The sequence below is a fragment of the Siphateles boraxobius genome, unplaced genomic scaffold (assembly GCF_051911475.1).
Source record: "Siphateles boraxobius isolate OS27281-9 unplaced genomic scaffold, OSU_SipBor_1 453, whole genome shotgun sequence".
Taxonomy (NCBI): domain Eukaryota; kingdom Metazoa; phylum Chordata; class Actinopteri; order Cypriniformes; family Leuciscidae; genus Siphateles; species Siphateles boraxobius.
The window spans coordinates 1-12,500 of NW_027509090.1; the positions used below are offsets into that span (position 1 = coordinate 1).

Sequence of the window (12,500 nt, forward strand, 5' to 3'; positions counted from 1 at the left end):
CTTCACTAATGGTCTAACCTTTTAAATAGCCCAATTTTGGCAGCAGTATTCGCTTACGGCCATACCACCTTGGGCACGCCCCATCTCGTCTGATCTCGGAAGCTAAGCAGGGTCGGGCCTGGTTAGTACTTGGATGGGAGACCGCCTGGGAATACCAGGTGCTGTAAGCTTTTTAAAAAAAAAAAAAGAGTGCCTGAGCTTCAAAAAGCCTTAAAAAGTCTCTGAGATTCTTCAGAAAGCATGAAAGAGTTTGAGTTTTTTCAAAAGTTGTTCTTAGTTTTCTTCACTAATGGTCTAACCTTTTAAATAGCCCAATTTTGGCAGCACTATTCGCTTACGGCCATACCACCTTGGGCACGCCCGATCTCGTCTGATCTCGGAAGCTAAGCAGGGTCGGGCCTGGTTAGTACTTGGATGGGAGACCGCCTGGGAATACCAGGTGCTGTAAGCTTTTTAAAAAAAAAAAAAAAAAAAAAAGAGTGCCTGAGCTTCAAAAAGCCTTAAAAAGTCTCTGAGATTCTTCAGAAAGCATGAAAGAGTTTGAGTTTTTTCAAAAGTTCTTCTTAGTCTTCTTCACTAATGGTCTAAGCTTTTAAATAAGGCCTGGTTAGTACTTGGATGGGAGGCCGCATGGGAATACTAGGTGTTGTAAGCTTTTTTAAGAAAAAAAAAAAAGAGTCCCTGAGCTTCTTCAAAAAGCCTTAAAAAGTCTCTGAGATTCTTCAGAAAGCATGAAAGAGCTTGAGTTTTTTCAAAAGTTGTTCTTAGTTTTCTTCACTAATGGTCTAACCTTTTAAATAGCCCAATTTTGGCAGCAGTTTTAGCTTACGGCCATACCACCTTGGGCACGCCCGATCTCGTCTGATCTCGGAAGCTAAGCAGGGTCGGGCCTGGTTAGTACTTGGATGGGAGACCGCCTGGGAATACCAGGTGCTGTAAGCTTTTAAAAAAAAAAAAAAGAGTGCCTGAGCTTCAAAAAGCCTTAAAAAGTCTCTGAGATTCTTCAGAAAGCATGAAAGAGTTTGAGTTTTTTCAAAAGTTGTTCTTAGTTTTCTTCACTAATGGTCTAACCTTTTAAATAGCCCAATTTTGGCAGCAGTATTCGCTTACGGCCATACCACCTTGGGCACGCCCGATCTCGTCTGATCTCGGAAGCTAAGCAGGGTCGGGCCTGGTTAGTACTTGGATGGGAGACCGCCTGGGAATACCAGGTGCTGTAAGCTTTTAAAAAAAAAAAAAAGAGTGCCTGAGCTTCAAAAAGCCTTAAAAAGTCTCTGAGATTCTTCAGAAAGCATGAAAGAGTTTGAGTTTTTTCAAAAGTTGTTCTTAGTTTTCTTCACTAATGGTCTAACCTTTTAAATAGCCCAATTTTGGCAGCAGTATTCGCTTACGGCCATACCACCTTGGGCACGCCCGATCTCGTCTGATCTCGGAAGCTAAGCAGGGTCGGGCCTGGTTAGTACTTGGATGGGAGACCGCCTGGGAATACCAGGTGCTGTAAGCTTTTAAAAAAAAAAAAAAGAGTGCCTGAGCTTCAAAAAGCCTTAAAAAGTCTCTGAGATTCTTCAGAAAGCATGAAAGAGTTTGAGTTTTTTCAAAAGTTGTTCTTAGTTTTCTTCACTAATGGTCTAACCTTTTAAATAGCCCAATTTTGGCAGCAGTATTCGCTTACGGCCATACCACCTTGGGCACGCCCGATCTCGTCTGATCTCGGAAGCTAAGCAGGGTCGGGCCTGGTTAGTACTTGGATGGGAGACCGCCTGGGAATACCAGGTGCTGTAAGCTTTTAAAAAAAAAAAAAAAAAAAAAAAGAGTGCCTGAGCTTCAAAAAGCCTTAAAAAGTCTCTGAGATTCTTCAGAAAGCATGAAAGAGTTTGAGTTTTTTCAAAAGTTCTTCTTAGTCTTCTTCACTAATGGTCTAAGCTTTTAAATAAGGCCTGGTTAGTACTTGGATGGGAGGCCGCATGGGAATACTAGGTGTTGTAAGCTTTTTTAAGAAAAAAAAAAAAGAGTCCCTGAGCTTCTTCAAAAAGCCTTAAAAAGTCTCTGAGATTCTTCAGAAAGCATGAAAGAGCTTGAGTTTTTTCAAAAGTTGTTCTTAGTTTTCTTCACTAATGGTCTAACCTTTTAAATAGCCCAATTTTGGCAGCAGTTTTAGCTTACGGCCATACCACCTTGGGCACGCCCGATCTCGTCTGATCTCGGAAGCTAAGCAGGGTCGGGCCTGGTTAGTACTTGGATGGGAGACCGCCTGGGAATACCAGGTGCTGTAAGCTTTTAAAAAAAAAAAAAAGAGTGCCTGAGCTTCAAAAAGCCTTAAAAAGTCTCTGAGATTCTTCAGAAAGCATGAAAGAGTTTGAGTTTTTTCAAAAGTTCTTCTTAGTCTTCTTCACTAATGGTCTAAGCTTTTAAATAAGGCCTGGTTAGTACTTGGATGGGAGGCCGCATGGGAATACTAGGTGTTGTAAGCTTTTTTAAGAAAAAAAAAAAGAGTCCCTGAGCTTCTTCAAAAAGCCTTAAAAAGTCTCTGAGATTCTTCAGAAAGCATGAAAGAGCTTGAGTTTTTTCAAAAGTTGTTCTTAGTTTTCTTCACTAATGGTCTAACCTTTTAAATAGCCCAATTTTGGCAGCAGTTTTAGCTTACGGCCATACCACCTTGGGCACGCCCGATCTCGTCTGATCTCGGAAGCTAAGCAGGGTCGGGCCTGGTTAGTACTTGGATGGGAGACCGCCTGGGAATACCAGGTGCTGTAAGCTTTTAAAAAAAAAAAAAAGAGTGCCTGAGCTTCAAAAAGCCTTAAAAAGTCTCTGAGATTCTTCAGAAAGCATGAAAGAGTTTGAGTTTTTTCAAAAGTTGTTCTTAGTTTTCTTCACTAATGGTCTAACCTTTTAAATAGCCCAATTTTGGCAGCAGTATTCGCTTACGGCCATACCACCTTGGGCACGCCCGATCTCGTCTGATCTCGGAAGCTAAGCAGGGTCGGGCCTGGTTAGTACTTGGATGGGAGACCGCCTGGGAATACCAGGTGCTGTAAGCTTTTAAAAAAAAAAAAAAAGAGTGCCTGAGCTTCAAAAAGCCTTAAAAAGTCTCTGAGATTCTTCAGAAAGCATGAAAGAGTTTGAGTTTTTTCAAAAGTTGTTCTTAGTTTTCTTCACTAATGGTCTAACCTTTTAAATAGCCCAATTTTGGCAGCAGTATTCGCTTACGGCCATACCACCTTGGGCACGCCCGATCTCGTCTGATCTCGGAAGCTAAGCAGGGTCGGGCCTGGTTAGTACTTGGATGGGAGCCCGCCTGGGAATACCAGGTGCTGTAAGCTTTTAAAAAAAAAAAAAAGAGTGCCTGAGCTTCAAAAAGCCTTAAAAAGTCTCTGAGATTCTTCAGAAAGCATGAAAGAGTTTGAGTTTTTTCAAAAGTTGTTCTTAGTTTTCTTCACTAATGGTCTAACCTTTTAAATAGCCCAATTTTGGCAGCAGTATTCGCTTACGGCCATACCACCTTGGGCACGCCCGATCTCGTCTGATCTCGGAAGCTAAGCAGGGTCGGGCCTGGTTAGTACTTGGATGGGAGACCGCCTGGGAATACCAGGTGCTGTAAGCTTTTAAAAAAAAAAAAAAGAGTGCCTGAGCTTCAAAAAGCCTTAAAAAGTCTCTGAGATTCTTCAGAAAGCATGAAAGAGTTTGAGTTTTTTCAAAAGTTGTTCTTAGTTTTCTTCACTAATGGTCTAACCTTTTAAATAGCCCAATTTTGGCAGCAGTATTCGCTTACGGCCATACCACCTTGGGCACGCCCGATCTCGTCTGATCTCGGAAGCTAAGCAGGGTCGGGCCTGGTTAGTACTTGGATGGGAGACCGCCTGGGAATACCAGGTGCTGTAAGCTTTTAAAAAAAAAAAAAAAAAAAAAAAGAGTGCCTGAGCTTCAAAAAGCCTTAAAAAGTCTCTGAGATTCTTCAGAAAGCATGAAAGAGTTTGAGTTTTTTCAAAAGTTCTTCTTAGTCTTCTTCACTAATGGTCTAAGCTTTTAAATAAGGCCTGGTTAGTACTTGGATGGGAGGCCGCATGGGAATACTAGGTGTTGTAAGCTTTTTTAAGAAAAAAAAAAAAGAGTCCCTGAGCTTCTTCAAAAAGCCTTAAAAAGTCTCTGAGATTCTTCAGAAAGCATGAAAGAGCTTGAGTTTTTTCAAAAGTTGTTCTTAGTTTTCTTCACTAATGGTCTAACCTTTTAAATAGCCCAATTTTGGCAGCAGTTTTAGCTTACGGCCATACCACCTTGGGCACGCCCGATCTCGTCTGATCTCGGAAGCTAAGCAGGGTCGGGCCTGGTTAGTACTTGGATGGGAGACCGCCTGGGAATACCAGGTGCTGTAAGCTTTTAAAAAAAAAAAAAAGAGTGCCTGAGCTTCAAAAAGCCTTAAAAAGTCTCTGAGATTCTTCAGAAAGCATGAAAGAGTTTGAGTTTTTTCAAAAGTTCTTCTTAGTCTTCTTCACTAATGGTCTAAGCTTTTAAATAAGGCCTGGTTAGTACTTGGATGGGAGGCCGCATGGGAATACTAGGTGTTGTAAGCTTTTTTAAGAAAAAAAAAAAGAGTCCCTGAGCTTCTTCAAAAAGCCTTAAAAAGTCTCTGAGATTCTTCAGAAAGCATGAAAGAGCTTGAGTTTTTTCAAAAGTTGTTCTTAGTTTTCTTCACTAATGGTCTAACCTTTTAAATAGCCCAATTTTGGCAGCAGTTTTAGCTTACGGCCATACCACCTTGGGCACGCCCGATCTCGTCTGATCTCGGAAGCTAAGCAGGGTCGGGCCTGGTTAGTACTTGGATGGGAGACCGCCTGGGAATACCAGGTGCTGTAAGCTTTTAAAAAAAAAAAAAAGAGTGCCTGAGCTTCAAAAAGCCTTAAAAAGTCTCTGAGATTCTTCAGAAAGCATGAAAGAGTTTGAGTTTTTTCAAAAGTTGTTCTTAGTTTTCTTCACTAATGGTCTAACCTTTTAAATAGCCCAATTTTGGCAGCAGTATTCGCTTACGGCCATACCACCTTGGGCACGCCCGATCTCGTCTGATCTCGGAAGCTAAGCAGGGTCGGGCCTGGTTAGTACTTGGATGGGAGACCGCCTGGGAATACCAGGTGCTGTAAGCTTTTAAAAAAAAAAAAAAAGAGTGCCTGAGCTTCAAAAAGCCTTAAAAAGTCTCTGAGATTCTTCAGAAAGCATGAAAGAGTTTGAGTTTTTTCAAAAGTTGTTCTTAGTTTTCTTCACTAATGGTCTAACCTTTTAAATAGCCCAATTTTGGCAGCAGTATTCGCTTACGGCCATACCACCTTGGGCACGCCCGATCTCGTCTGATCTCGGAAGCTAAGCAGGGTCGGGCCTGGTTAGTACTTGGATGGGAGCCCGCCTGGGAATACCAGGTGCTGTAAGCTTTTAAAAAAAAAAAAAAGAGTGCCTGAGCTTCAAAAAGCCTTAAAAAGTCTCTGAGATTCTTCAGAAAGCATGAAAGAGTTTGAGTTTTTTCAAAAGTTGTTCTTAGTTTTCTTCACTAATGGTCTAACCTTTTAAATAGCCCAATTTTGGCAGCAGTATTCGCTTACGGCCATACCACCTTGGGCACGCCCGATCTCGTCTGATCTCGGAAGCTAAGCAGGGTCGGGCCTGGTTAGTACTTGGATGGGAGACCGCCTGGGAATACCAGGTGCTGTAAGCTTTTAAAAAAAAAAAAAAGAGTGCCTGAGCTTCAAAAAGCCTTAAAAAGTCTCTGAGATTCTTCAGAAAGCATGAAAGAGTTTGAGTTTTTTCAAAAGTTGTTCTTAGTTTTCTTCACTAATGGTCTAACCTTTTAAATAGCCCAATTTTGGCAGCAGTATTCGCTTACGGCCATACCACCTTGGGCACGCCCGATCTCGTCTGATCTCGGAAGCTAAGCAGGGTCGGGCCTGGTTAGTACTTGGATGGGAGACCGCCTGGGAATACCAGGTGCTGTAAGCTTTTAAAAAAAAAAAAAAAAAAAAAAAGAGTGCCTGAGCTTCAAAAAGCCTTAAAAAGTCTCTGAGATTCTTCAGAAAGCATGAAAGAGTTTGAGTTTTTTCAAAAGTTCTTCTTAGTCTTCTTCACTAATGGTCTAAGCTTTTAAATAAGGCCTGGTTAGTACTTGGATGGGAGGCCGCATGGGAATACTAGGTGTTGTAAGCTTTTTTAAGAAAAAAAAAAAAGAGTCCCTGAGCTTCTTCAAAAAGCCTTAAAAAGTCTCTGAGATTCTTCAGAAAGCATGAAAGAGCTTGAGTTTTTTCAAAAGTTGTTCTTAGTTTTCTTCACTAATGGTCTAACCTTTTAAATAGCCCAATTTTGGCAGCAGTTTTAGCTTACGGCCATACCACCTTGGGCACGCCCGATCTCGTCTGATCTCGGAAGCTAAGCAGGGTCGGGCCTGGTTAGTACTTGGATGGGAGACCGCCTGGGAATACCAGGTGCTGTAAGCTTTTAAAAAAAAAAAAAAGAGTGCCTGAGCTTCAAAAAGCCTTAAAAAGTCTCTGAGATTCTTCAGAAAGCATGAAAGAGTTTGAGTTTTTTCAAAAGTTGTTCTTAGTTTTCTTCACTAATGGTCTAACCTTTTAAATAGCCCAATTTTGGCAGCAGTATTCGCTTACGGCCATACCACCTTGGGCACGCCCGATCTCGTCTGATCTCGGAAGCTAAGCAGGGTCGGGCCTGGTTAGTACTTGGATGGGAGACCGCCTGGGAATACCAGGTGCTGTAAGCTTTTAAAAAAAAAAAAAAGAGTGCCTGAGCTTCAAAAAGCCTTAAAAAGTCTCTGAGATTCTTCAGAAAGCATGAAAGAGTTTGAGTTTTTTCAAAAGTTGTTCTTAGTTTTCTTCACTAATGGTCTAACCTTTTAAATAGCCCAATTTTGGCAGCAGTATTCGCTTACGGCCATACCACCTTGGGCACGCCCGATCTCGTCTGATCTCGGAAGCTAAGCAGGGTCGGGCCTGGTTAGTACTTGGATGGGAGACCGCCTGGGAATACCAGGTGCTGTAAGCTTTTAAAAAAAAAAAAAAGAGTGCCTGAGCTTCAAAAAGCCTTAAAAAGTCTCTGAGATTCTTCAGAAAGCATGAAAGAGTTTGAGTTTTTTCAAAAGTTGTTCTTAGTTTTCTTCACTAATGGTCTAACCTTTTAAATAGCCCAATTTTGGCAGCACTATTCGCTTACGGCCATACCACCTTGGGCACGCCCGATCTCGTCTGATCTCGGAAGCTAAGCAGGGTCGGGCCTGGTTAGTACTTGGATGGGAGACCGCCTGGGAATACCAGGTGCTGTAAGCTTTTTAAAAAAAAAAAAAAAAAAAAAAAGAGTGCCTGAGCTTCAAAAAGCCTTAAAAAGTCTCTGAGATTCTTCAGAAAGCATGAAAGAGTTTGAGTTTTTTCAAAAGTTCTTCTTAGTCTTCTTCACTAATGGTCTAAGCTTTTAAATAAGGCCTGGTTAGTACTTGGATGGGAGGCCGCATGGGAATACTAGGTGTTGTAAGCTTTTTTAAGAAAAAAAAAAAAGAGTCCCTGAGCTTCTTCAAAAAGCCTTAAAAAGTCTCTGAGATTCTTCAGAAAGCATGAAAGAGCTTGAGTTTTTTCAAAAGTTGTTCTTAGTTTTCTTCACTAATGGTCTAACCTTTTAAATAGCCCAATTTTGGCAGCAGTTTTAGCTTACGGCCATACCACCTTGGGCACGCCCGATCTCGTCTGATCTCGGAAGCTAAGCAGGGTCGGGCCTGGTTAGTACTTGGATGGGAGACCGCCTGGGAATACCAGGTGCTGTAAGCTTTTAAAAAAAAAAAAAAGAGTGCCTGAGCTTCAAAAAGCCTTAAAAAGTCTCTGAGATTCTTCAGAAAGCATGAAAGAGTTTGAGTTTTTTCAAAAGTTCTTCTTAGTCTTCTTCACTAATGGTCTAAGCTTTTAAATAAGGCCTGGTTAGTACTTGGATGGGAGGCCGCATGGGAATACTAGGTGTTGTAAGCTTTTTTAAGAAAAAAAAAAAAGAGTCCCTGAGCTTCTTCAAAAAGCCTTAAAAAGTCTCTGAGATTCTTCAGAAAGCATGAAAGAGCTTGAGTTTTTTCAAAAGTTGTTCTTAGTTTTCTTCACTAATGGTCTAACCTTTTAAATAGCCCAATTTTGGCAGCAGTTTTAGCTTACGGCCATACCACCTTGGGCACGCCCGATCTCGTCTGATCTCGGAAGCTAAGCAGGGTCGGGCCTGGTTAGTACTTGGATGGGAGACCGCCTGGGAATACCAGGTGCTGTAAGCTTTTAAAAAAAAAAAAAAGAGTGCCTGAGCTTCAAAAAGCCTTAAAAAGTCTCTGAGATTCTTCAGAAAGCATGAAAGAGTTTGAGTTTTTTCAAAAGTTGTTCTTAGTTTTCTTCACTAATGGTCTAACCTTTTAAATAGCCCAATTTTGGCAGCAGTATTCGCTTACGGCCATACCACCTTGGGCACGCCCGATCTCGTCTGATCTCGGAAGCTAAGCAGGGTCGGGCCTGGTTAGTACTTGGATGGGAGACCGCCTGGGAATACCAGGTGCTGTAAGCTTTTAAAAAAAAAAAAAAGAGTGCCTGAGCTTCAAAAAGCCTTAAAAAGTCTCTGAGATTCTTCAGAAAGCATGAAAGAGTTTGAGTTTTTTCAAAAGTTCTTCTTAGTCTTCTTCACTAATGGTCTAAGCTTTTAAATAAGGCCTGGTTAGTACTTGGATGGGAGGCCGCATGGGAATACTAGGTGTTGTAAGCTTTTTTAAGAAAAAAAAAAAAGAGTCCCTGAGCTTCTTCAAAAAGCCTTAAAAAGTCTCTGAGATTCTTCAGAAAGCATGAAAGAGCTTGAGTTTTTTCAAAAGTTGTTCTTAGTTTTCTTCACTAATGGTCTAACCTTTTAAATAGCCCAATTTTGGCAGCAGTTTTAGCTTACGGCCATACCACCTTGGGCACGCCCGATCTCGTCTGATCTCGGAAGCTAAGCAGGGTCGGGCCTGGTTAGTACTTGGATGGGAGACCGCCTGGGAATACCAGGTGCTGTAAGCTTTTAAAAAAAAAAAAAAGAGTGCCTGAGCTTCAAAAAGCCTTAAAAAGTCTCTGAGATTCTTCAGAAAGCATGAAAGAGTTTGAGTTTTTTCAAAAGTTCTTCTTAGTCTTCTTCACTAATGGTCTAAGCTTTTAAATAAGGCCTGGTTAGTACTTGGATGGGAGGCCGCATGGGAATACTAGGTGTTGTAAGCTTTTTTAAGAAAAAAAAAAAGAGTCCCTGAGCTTCTTCAAAAAGCCTTAAAAAGTCTCTGAGATTCTTCAGAAAGCATGAAAGAGCTTGAGTTTTTTCAAAAGTTGTTCTTAGTTTTCTTCACTAATGGTCTAACCTTTTAAATAGCCCAATTTTGGCAGCAGTTTTAGCTTACGGCCATACCACCTTGGGCACGCCCGATCTCGTCTGATCTCGGAAGCTAAGCAGGGTCGGGCCTGGTTAGTACTTGGATGGGAGACCGCCTGGGAATACCAGGTGCTGTAAGCTTTTAAAAAAAAAAAAAAGAGTGCCTGAGCTTCAAAAAGCCTTAAAAAGTCTCTGAGATTCTTCAGAAAGCATGAAAGAGTTTGAGTTTTTTCAAAAGTTGTTCTTAGTTTTCTTCACTAATGGTCTAACCTTTTAAATAGCCCAATTTTGGCAGCAGTATTCGCTTACGGCCATACCACCTTGGGCACGCCCGATCTCGTCTGATCTCGGAAGCTAAGCAGGGTCGGGCCTGGTTAGTACTTGGATGGGAGACCGCCTGGGAATACCAGGTGCTGTAAGCTTTTAAAAAAAAAAAAAAAGAGTGCCTGAGCTTCAAAAAGCCTTAAAAAGTCTCTGAGATTCTTCAGAAAGCATGAAAGAGTTTGAGTTTTTTCAAAAGTTGTTCTTAGTTTTCTTCACTAATGGTCTAACCTTTTAAATAGCCCAATTTTGGCAGCAGTATTCGCTTACGGCCATACCACCTTGGGCACGCCCGATCTCGTCTGATCTCGGAAGCTAAGCAGGGTCGGGCCTGGTTAGTACTTGGATGGGAGCCCGCCTGGGAATACCAGGTGCTGTAAGCTTTTAAAAAAAAAAAAAAGAGTGCCTGAGCTTCAAAAAGCCTTAAAAAGTCTCTGAGATTCTTCAGAAAGCATGAAAGAGTTTGAGTTTTTTCAAAAGTTGTTCTTAGTTTTCTTCACTAATGGTCTAACCTTTTAAATAGCCCAATTTTGGCAGCAGTATTCGCTTACGGCCATACCACCTTGGGCACGCCCGATCTCGTCTGATCTCGGAAGCTAAGCAGGGTCGGGCCTGGTTAGTACTTGGATGGGAGACCGCCTGGGAATACCAGGTGCTGTAAGCTTTTAAAAAAAAAAAAAAGAGTGCCTGAGCTTCAAAAAGCCTTAAAAAGTCTCTGAGATTCTTCAGAAAGCATGAAAGAGTTTGAGTTTTTTCAAAAGTTGTTCTTAGTTTTCTTCACTAATGGTCTAACCTTTTAAATAGCCCAATTTTGGCAGCAGTATTCGCTTACGGCCATACCACCTTGGGCACGCCCGATCTCGTCTGATCTCGGAAGCTAAGCAGGGTCGGGCCTGGTTAGTACTTGGATGGGAGACCGCCTGGGAATACCAGGTGCTGTAAGCTTTTAAAAAAAAAAAAAAAAAAAAAAGAGTGCCTGAGCTTCAAAAAGCCTTAAAAAGTCTCTGAGATTCTTCAGAAAGCATGAAAGAGTTTGAGTTTTTTCAAAAGTTCTTCTTAGTCTTCTTCACTAATGGTCTAAGCTTTTAAATAAGGCCTGGTTAGTACTTGGATGGGAGGCCGCATGGGAATACTAGGTGTTGTAAGCTTTTTTAAGAAAAAAAAAAAAGAGTCCCTGAGCTTCTTCAAAAAGCCTTAAAAAGTCTCTGAGATTCTTCAGAAAGCATGAAAGAGCTTGAGTTTTTTCAAAAGTTGTTCTTAGTTTTCTTCACTAATGGTCTAACCTTTTAAATAGCCCAATTTTGGCAGCAGTTTTAGCTTACGGCCATACCACCTTGGGCACGCCCGATCTCGTCTGATCTCGGAAGCTAAGCAGGGTCGGGCCTGGTTAGTACTTGGATGGGAGACCGCCTGGGAATACCAGGTGCTGTAAGCTTTTAAAAAAAAAAAAAAAAAAAAAGAGTGCCTGAGCTTCAAAAAGCCTTAAAAAGTCTCTGAGATTCTTCAGAAAGCATGAAAGAGTTTGAGTTTTTTCAAAAGTTGTTCTTAGTTTTCTTCACTAATGGTCTAACCTTTTAAATAGCCCAATTTTGGCAGCAGTATTCGCTTACGGCCATACCACCTTGGGCACGCCCGATCTCGTCTGATCTCGGAAGCTAAGCAGGGTCGGGCCTGGTTAGTACTTGGATGGGAGACCGCCTGGGAATACCAGGTGCTGTAAGCTTTTAAAAAAAAAAAAAAGAGTGCCTGAGCTTCAAAAAGCCTTAAAAAGTCTCTGAGATTCTTCAGAAAGCATGAAAGAGTTTGAGTTTTTTCAAAAGTTGTTCTTAGTTTTCTTCACTAATGGTCTAACCTTTTAAATAGCCCAATTTTGGCAGCAGTATTCGCTTACGGCCATACCACCTTGGGCACGCCCGATCTCGTCTGATCTCGGAAGCTAAGCAGGGTCGGGCCTGGTTAGTACTTGGATGGGAGACCGCCTGGGAATACCAGGTGCTGTAAGCTTTTAAAAAAAAAAAAAAAGAGTGCCTGAGCTTCAAAAAGCCTTAAAAAGTCTCTGAGATTCTTCAGAAAGCATGAAAGAGTTTGAGTTTTTTCAAAAGTTGTTCTTAGTTTTCTTCACTAATGGTCTAACCTTTTAAATAGCCCAATTTTGGCAGCAGTATTCGCTTACGGCCATACCACCTTGGGCACGCCCCATCTCGTCTGATCTCGGAAGCTAAGCAGGGTCGGGCCTGGTTAGTACTTGGATGGGAGACCGCCTGGGAATACCAGGTGCTGTAAGCTTTTTAAAAAAAAAAAAAGAGTGCCTGAGCTTCAAAAAGCCTTAAAAAGTCTCTGAGATTCTTCAGAAAGCATGAAAGAGTTTGAGTTTTTTCAAAAGTTGTTCTTAGTTTTCTTCACTAATGGTCTAACCTTTTAAATAGCCCAATTTTGGCAGCACTATTCGCTTACGGCCATACCACCTTGGGCACGCCCGATCTCGTCTGATCTCGGAAGCTAAGCAGGGTCGGGCCTGGTTAGTACTTGGATGGGAGACCGCCTGGGAATACCAGGTGCTGTAAGCTTTTTAAAAAAAAAAAAAAAAAAAAAAGAGTGCCTGAGCTTCAAAAAGCCTTAAAAAGTCTCTGAGATTCTTCAGAAAGCATGAAAGAGTTTGAGTTTTTTCAAAAGTTCTTCTTAGTCTTCTTCACTAATGGTCTAAGCTTTTAAATAAGGCCTGGTTAGTACTTGGATGGGAGGCCGCATGGGAATACTAGGTGTTGTAAGCTTTTTTAAGAAAAAAAAAA

At 41.5% G+C, this 12,500-nt stretch overlaps 36 non-coding genes across 36 annotated transcripts; all 36 read left to right on the top strand.

Moving 5' to 3' along the window:
* The first annotated feature begins 51 nt into the window (after positions 1–51).
* On the top strand, positions 52–170 carry LOC143709234 (5S ribosomal RNA). Its single transcript, XR_013193999.1, has one exon. It is a non-coding gene; the product is annotated as a 5S ribosomal RNA (ribosomal RNA).
* Positions 171–332: 162 nt separating this feature from the next.
* Positions 333–451, top strand: LOC143709183 (5S ribosomal RNA). Its single transcript, XR_013193954.1, has one exon. It is a non-coding gene; the product is annotated as a 5S ribosomal RNA (ribosomal RNA).
* A 372-nt stretch (positions 452–823) lies between these two features.
* On the top strand, positions 824–942 carry LOC143709249 (5S ribosomal RNA). Its single transcript, XR_013194013.1, has one exon. It is a non-coding gene; the product is annotated as a 5S ribosomal RNA (ribosomal RNA).
* A 162-nt stretch (positions 943–1,104) lies between these two features.
* On the top strand, positions 1,105–1,223 carry LOC143709261 (5S ribosomal RNA). Its single transcript, XR_013194024.1, has one exon. It is a non-coding gene; the product is annotated as a 5S ribosomal RNA (ribosomal RNA).
* A 162-nt stretch (positions 1,224–1,385) lies between these two features.
* LOC143709273 (5S ribosomal RNA) lies at positions 1,386–1,504 on the top strand. The gene has a single exon (XR_013194035.1). It is a non-coding gene; the product is annotated as a 5S ribosomal RNA (ribosomal RNA).
* A 162-nt stretch (positions 1,505–1,666) lies between these two features.
* LOC143709285 (5S ribosomal RNA) lies at positions 1,667–1,785 on the top strand. Its single transcript, XR_013194046.1, has one exon. It is a non-coding gene; the product is annotated as a 5S ribosomal RNA (ribosomal RNA).
* A 372-nt stretch (positions 1,786–2,157) lies between these two features.
* On the top strand, positions 2,158–2,276 carry LOC143709190 (5S ribosomal RNA). Its single transcript, XR_013193960.1, has one exon. It is a non-coding gene; the product is annotated as a 5S ribosomal RNA (ribosomal RNA).
* A 362-nt stretch (positions 2,277–2,638) lies between these two features.
* Positions 2,639–2,757, top strand: LOC143709202 (5S ribosomal RNA). Its single transcript, XR_013193971.1, has one exon. It is a non-coding gene; the product is annotated as a 5S ribosomal RNA (ribosomal RNA).
* Positions 2,758–2,919: 162 nt separating this feature from the next.
* On the top strand, positions 2,920–3,038 carry LOC143709214 (5S ribosomal RNA). The gene has a single exon (XR_013193982.1). It is a non-coding gene; the product is annotated as a 5S ribosomal RNA (ribosomal RNA).
* Positions 3,039–3,201: 163 nt separating this feature from the next.
* LOC143709224 (5S ribosomal RNA) lies at positions 3,202–3,320 on the top strand. Its single transcript, XR_013193990.1, has one exon. It is a non-coding gene; the product is annotated as a 5S ribosomal RNA (ribosomal RNA).
* A 162-nt stretch (positions 3,321–3,482) lies between these two features.
* On the top strand, positions 3,483–3,601 carry LOC143709227 (5S ribosomal RNA). Its single transcript, XR_013193993.1, has one exon. It is a non-coding gene; the product is annotated as a 5S ribosomal RNA (ribosomal RNA).
* Positions 3,602–3,763: 162 nt separating this feature from the next.
* Positions 3,764–3,882, top strand: LOC143709239 (5S ribosomal RNA). The gene has a single exon (XR_013194004.1). It is a non-coding gene; the product is annotated as a 5S ribosomal RNA (ribosomal RNA).
* Positions 3,883–4,254: 372 nt separating this feature from the next.
* Positions 4,255–4,373, top strand: LOC143709244 (5S ribosomal RNA). The gene has a single exon (XR_013194008.1). It is a non-coding gene; the product is annotated as a 5S ribosomal RNA (ribosomal RNA).
* A 362-nt stretch (positions 4,374–4,735) lies between these two features.
* LOC143709245 (5S ribosomal RNA) lies at positions 4,736–4,854 on the top strand. Its single transcript, XR_013194009.1, has one exon. It is a non-coding gene; the product is annotated as a 5S ribosomal RNA (ribosomal RNA).
* Positions 4,855–5,016: 162 nt separating this feature from the next.
* Positions 5,017–5,135, top strand: LOC143709246 (5S ribosomal RNA). The gene has a single exon (XR_013194010.1). It is a non-coding gene; the product is annotated as a 5S ribosomal RNA (ribosomal RNA).
* A 163-nt stretch (positions 5,136–5,298) lies between these two features.
* Positions 5,299–5,417, top strand: LOC143709225 (5S ribosomal RNA). Its single transcript, XR_013193991.1, has one exon. It is a non-coding gene; the product is annotated as a 5S ribosomal RNA (ribosomal RNA).
* Positions 5,418–5,579: 162 nt separating this feature from the next.
* Positions 5,580–5,698, top strand: LOC143709247 (5S ribosomal RNA). The gene has a single exon (XR_013194011.1). It is a non-coding gene; the product is annotated as a 5S ribosomal RNA (ribosomal RNA).
* A 162-nt stretch (positions 5,699–5,860) lies between these two features.
* On the top strand, positions 5,861–5,979 carry LOC143709248 (5S ribosomal RNA). The gene has a single exon (XR_013194012.1). It is a non-coding gene; the product is annotated as a 5S ribosomal RNA (ribosomal RNA).
* Positions 5,980–6,351: 372 nt separating this feature from the next.
* On the top strand, positions 6,352–6,470 carry LOC143709250 (5S ribosomal RNA). Its single transcript, XR_013194014.1, has one exon. It is a non-coding gene; the product is annotated as a 5S ribosomal RNA (ribosomal RNA).
* Positions 6,471–6,632: 162 nt separating this feature from the next.
* LOC143709251 (5S ribosomal RNA) lies at positions 6,633–6,751 on the top strand. The gene has a single exon (XR_013194015.1). It is a non-coding gene; the product is annotated as a 5S ribosomal RNA (ribosomal RNA).
* A 162-nt stretch (positions 6,752–6,913) lies between these two features.
* LOC143709252 (5S ribosomal RNA) lies at positions 6,914–7,032 on the top strand. Its single transcript, XR_013194016.1, has one exon. It is a non-coding gene; the product is annotated as a 5S ribosomal RNA (ribosomal RNA).
* A 162-nt stretch (positions 7,033–7,194) lies between these two features.
* Positions 7,195–7,313, top strand: LOC143709254 (5S ribosomal RNA). The gene has a single exon (XR_013194017.1). It is a non-coding gene; the product is annotated as a 5S ribosomal RNA (ribosomal RNA).
* A 373-nt stretch (positions 7,314–7,686) lies between these two features.
* LOC143709255 (5S ribosomal RNA) lies at positions 7,687–7,805 on the top strand. The gene has a single exon (XR_013194018.1). It is a non-coding gene; the product is annotated as a 5S ribosomal RNA (ribosomal RNA).
* Positions 7,806–8,168: 363 nt separating this feature from the next.
* LOC143709256 (5S ribosomal RNA) lies at positions 8,169–8,287 on the top strand. The gene has a single exon (XR_013194019.1). It is a non-coding gene; the product is annotated as a 5S ribosomal RNA (ribosomal RNA).
* Positions 8,288–8,449: 162 nt separating this feature from the next.
* Positions 8,450–8,568, top strand: LOC143709257 (5S ribosomal RNA). Its single transcript, XR_013194020.1, has one exon. It is a non-coding gene; the product is annotated as a 5S ribosomal RNA (ribosomal RNA).
* Positions 8,569–8,931: 363 nt separating this feature from the next.
* LOC143709258 (5S ribosomal RNA) lies at positions 8,932–9,050 on the top strand. Its single transcript, XR_013194021.1, has one exon. It is a non-coding gene; the product is annotated as a 5S ribosomal RNA (ribosomal RNA).
* A 362-nt stretch (positions 9,051–9,412) lies between these two features.
* LOC143709259 (5S ribosomal RNA) lies at positions 9,413–9,531 on the top strand. Its single transcript, XR_013194022.1, has one exon. It is a non-coding gene; the product is annotated as a 5S ribosomal RNA (ribosomal RNA).
* A 162-nt stretch (positions 9,532–9,693) lies between these two features.
* Positions 9,694–9,812, top strand: LOC143709260 (5S ribosomal RNA). The gene has a single exon (XR_013194023.1). It is a non-coding gene; the product is annotated as a 5S ribosomal RNA (ribosomal RNA).
* A 163-nt stretch (positions 9,813–9,975) lies between these two features.
* LOC143709226 (5S ribosomal RNA) lies at positions 9,976–10,094 on the top strand. Its single transcript, XR_013193992.1, has one exon. It is a non-coding gene; the product is annotated as a 5S ribosomal RNA (ribosomal RNA).
* A 162-nt stretch (positions 10,095–10,256) lies between these two features.
* Positions 10,257–10,375, top strand: LOC143709262 (5S ribosomal RNA). Its single transcript, XR_013194025.1, has one exon. It is a non-coding gene; the product is annotated as a 5S ribosomal RNA (ribosomal RNA).
* A 162-nt stretch (positions 10,376–10,537) lies between these two features.
* LOC143709263 (5S ribosomal RNA) lies at positions 10,538–10,656 on the top strand. The gene has a single exon (XR_013194026.1). It is a non-coding gene; the product is annotated as a 5S ribosomal RNA (ribosomal RNA).
* A 371-nt stretch (positions 10,657–11,027) lies between these two features.
* On the top strand, positions 11,028–11,146 carry LOC143709265 (5S ribosomal RNA). The gene has a single exon (XR_013194027.1). It is a non-coding gene; the product is annotated as a 5S ribosomal RNA (ribosomal RNA).
* Positions 11,147–11,315: 169 nt separating this feature from the next.
* On the top strand, positions 11,316–11,434 carry LOC143709266 (5S ribosomal RNA). Its single transcript, XR_013194028.1, has one exon. It is a non-coding gene; the product is annotated as a 5S ribosomal RNA (ribosomal RNA).
* Positions 11,435–11,596: 162 nt separating this feature from the next.
* LOC143709267 (5S ribosomal RNA) lies at positions 11,597–11,715 on the top strand. The gene has a single exon (XR_013194029.1). It is a non-coding gene; the product is annotated as a 5S ribosomal RNA (ribosomal RNA).
* Positions 11,716–11,878: 163 nt separating this feature from the next.
* LOC143709235 (5S ribosomal RNA) lies at positions 11,879–11,997 on the top strand. The gene has a single exon (XR_013194000.1). It is a non-coding gene; the product is annotated as a 5S ribosomal RNA (ribosomal RNA).
* Positions 11,998–12,159: 162 nt separating this feature from the next.
* LOC143709268 (5S ribosomal RNA) lies at positions 12,160–12,278 on the top strand. The gene has a single exon (XR_013194030.1). It is a non-coding gene; the product is annotated as a 5S ribosomal RNA (ribosomal RNA).
* Positions 12,279–12,500: the final 222 nt, after the last annotated feature.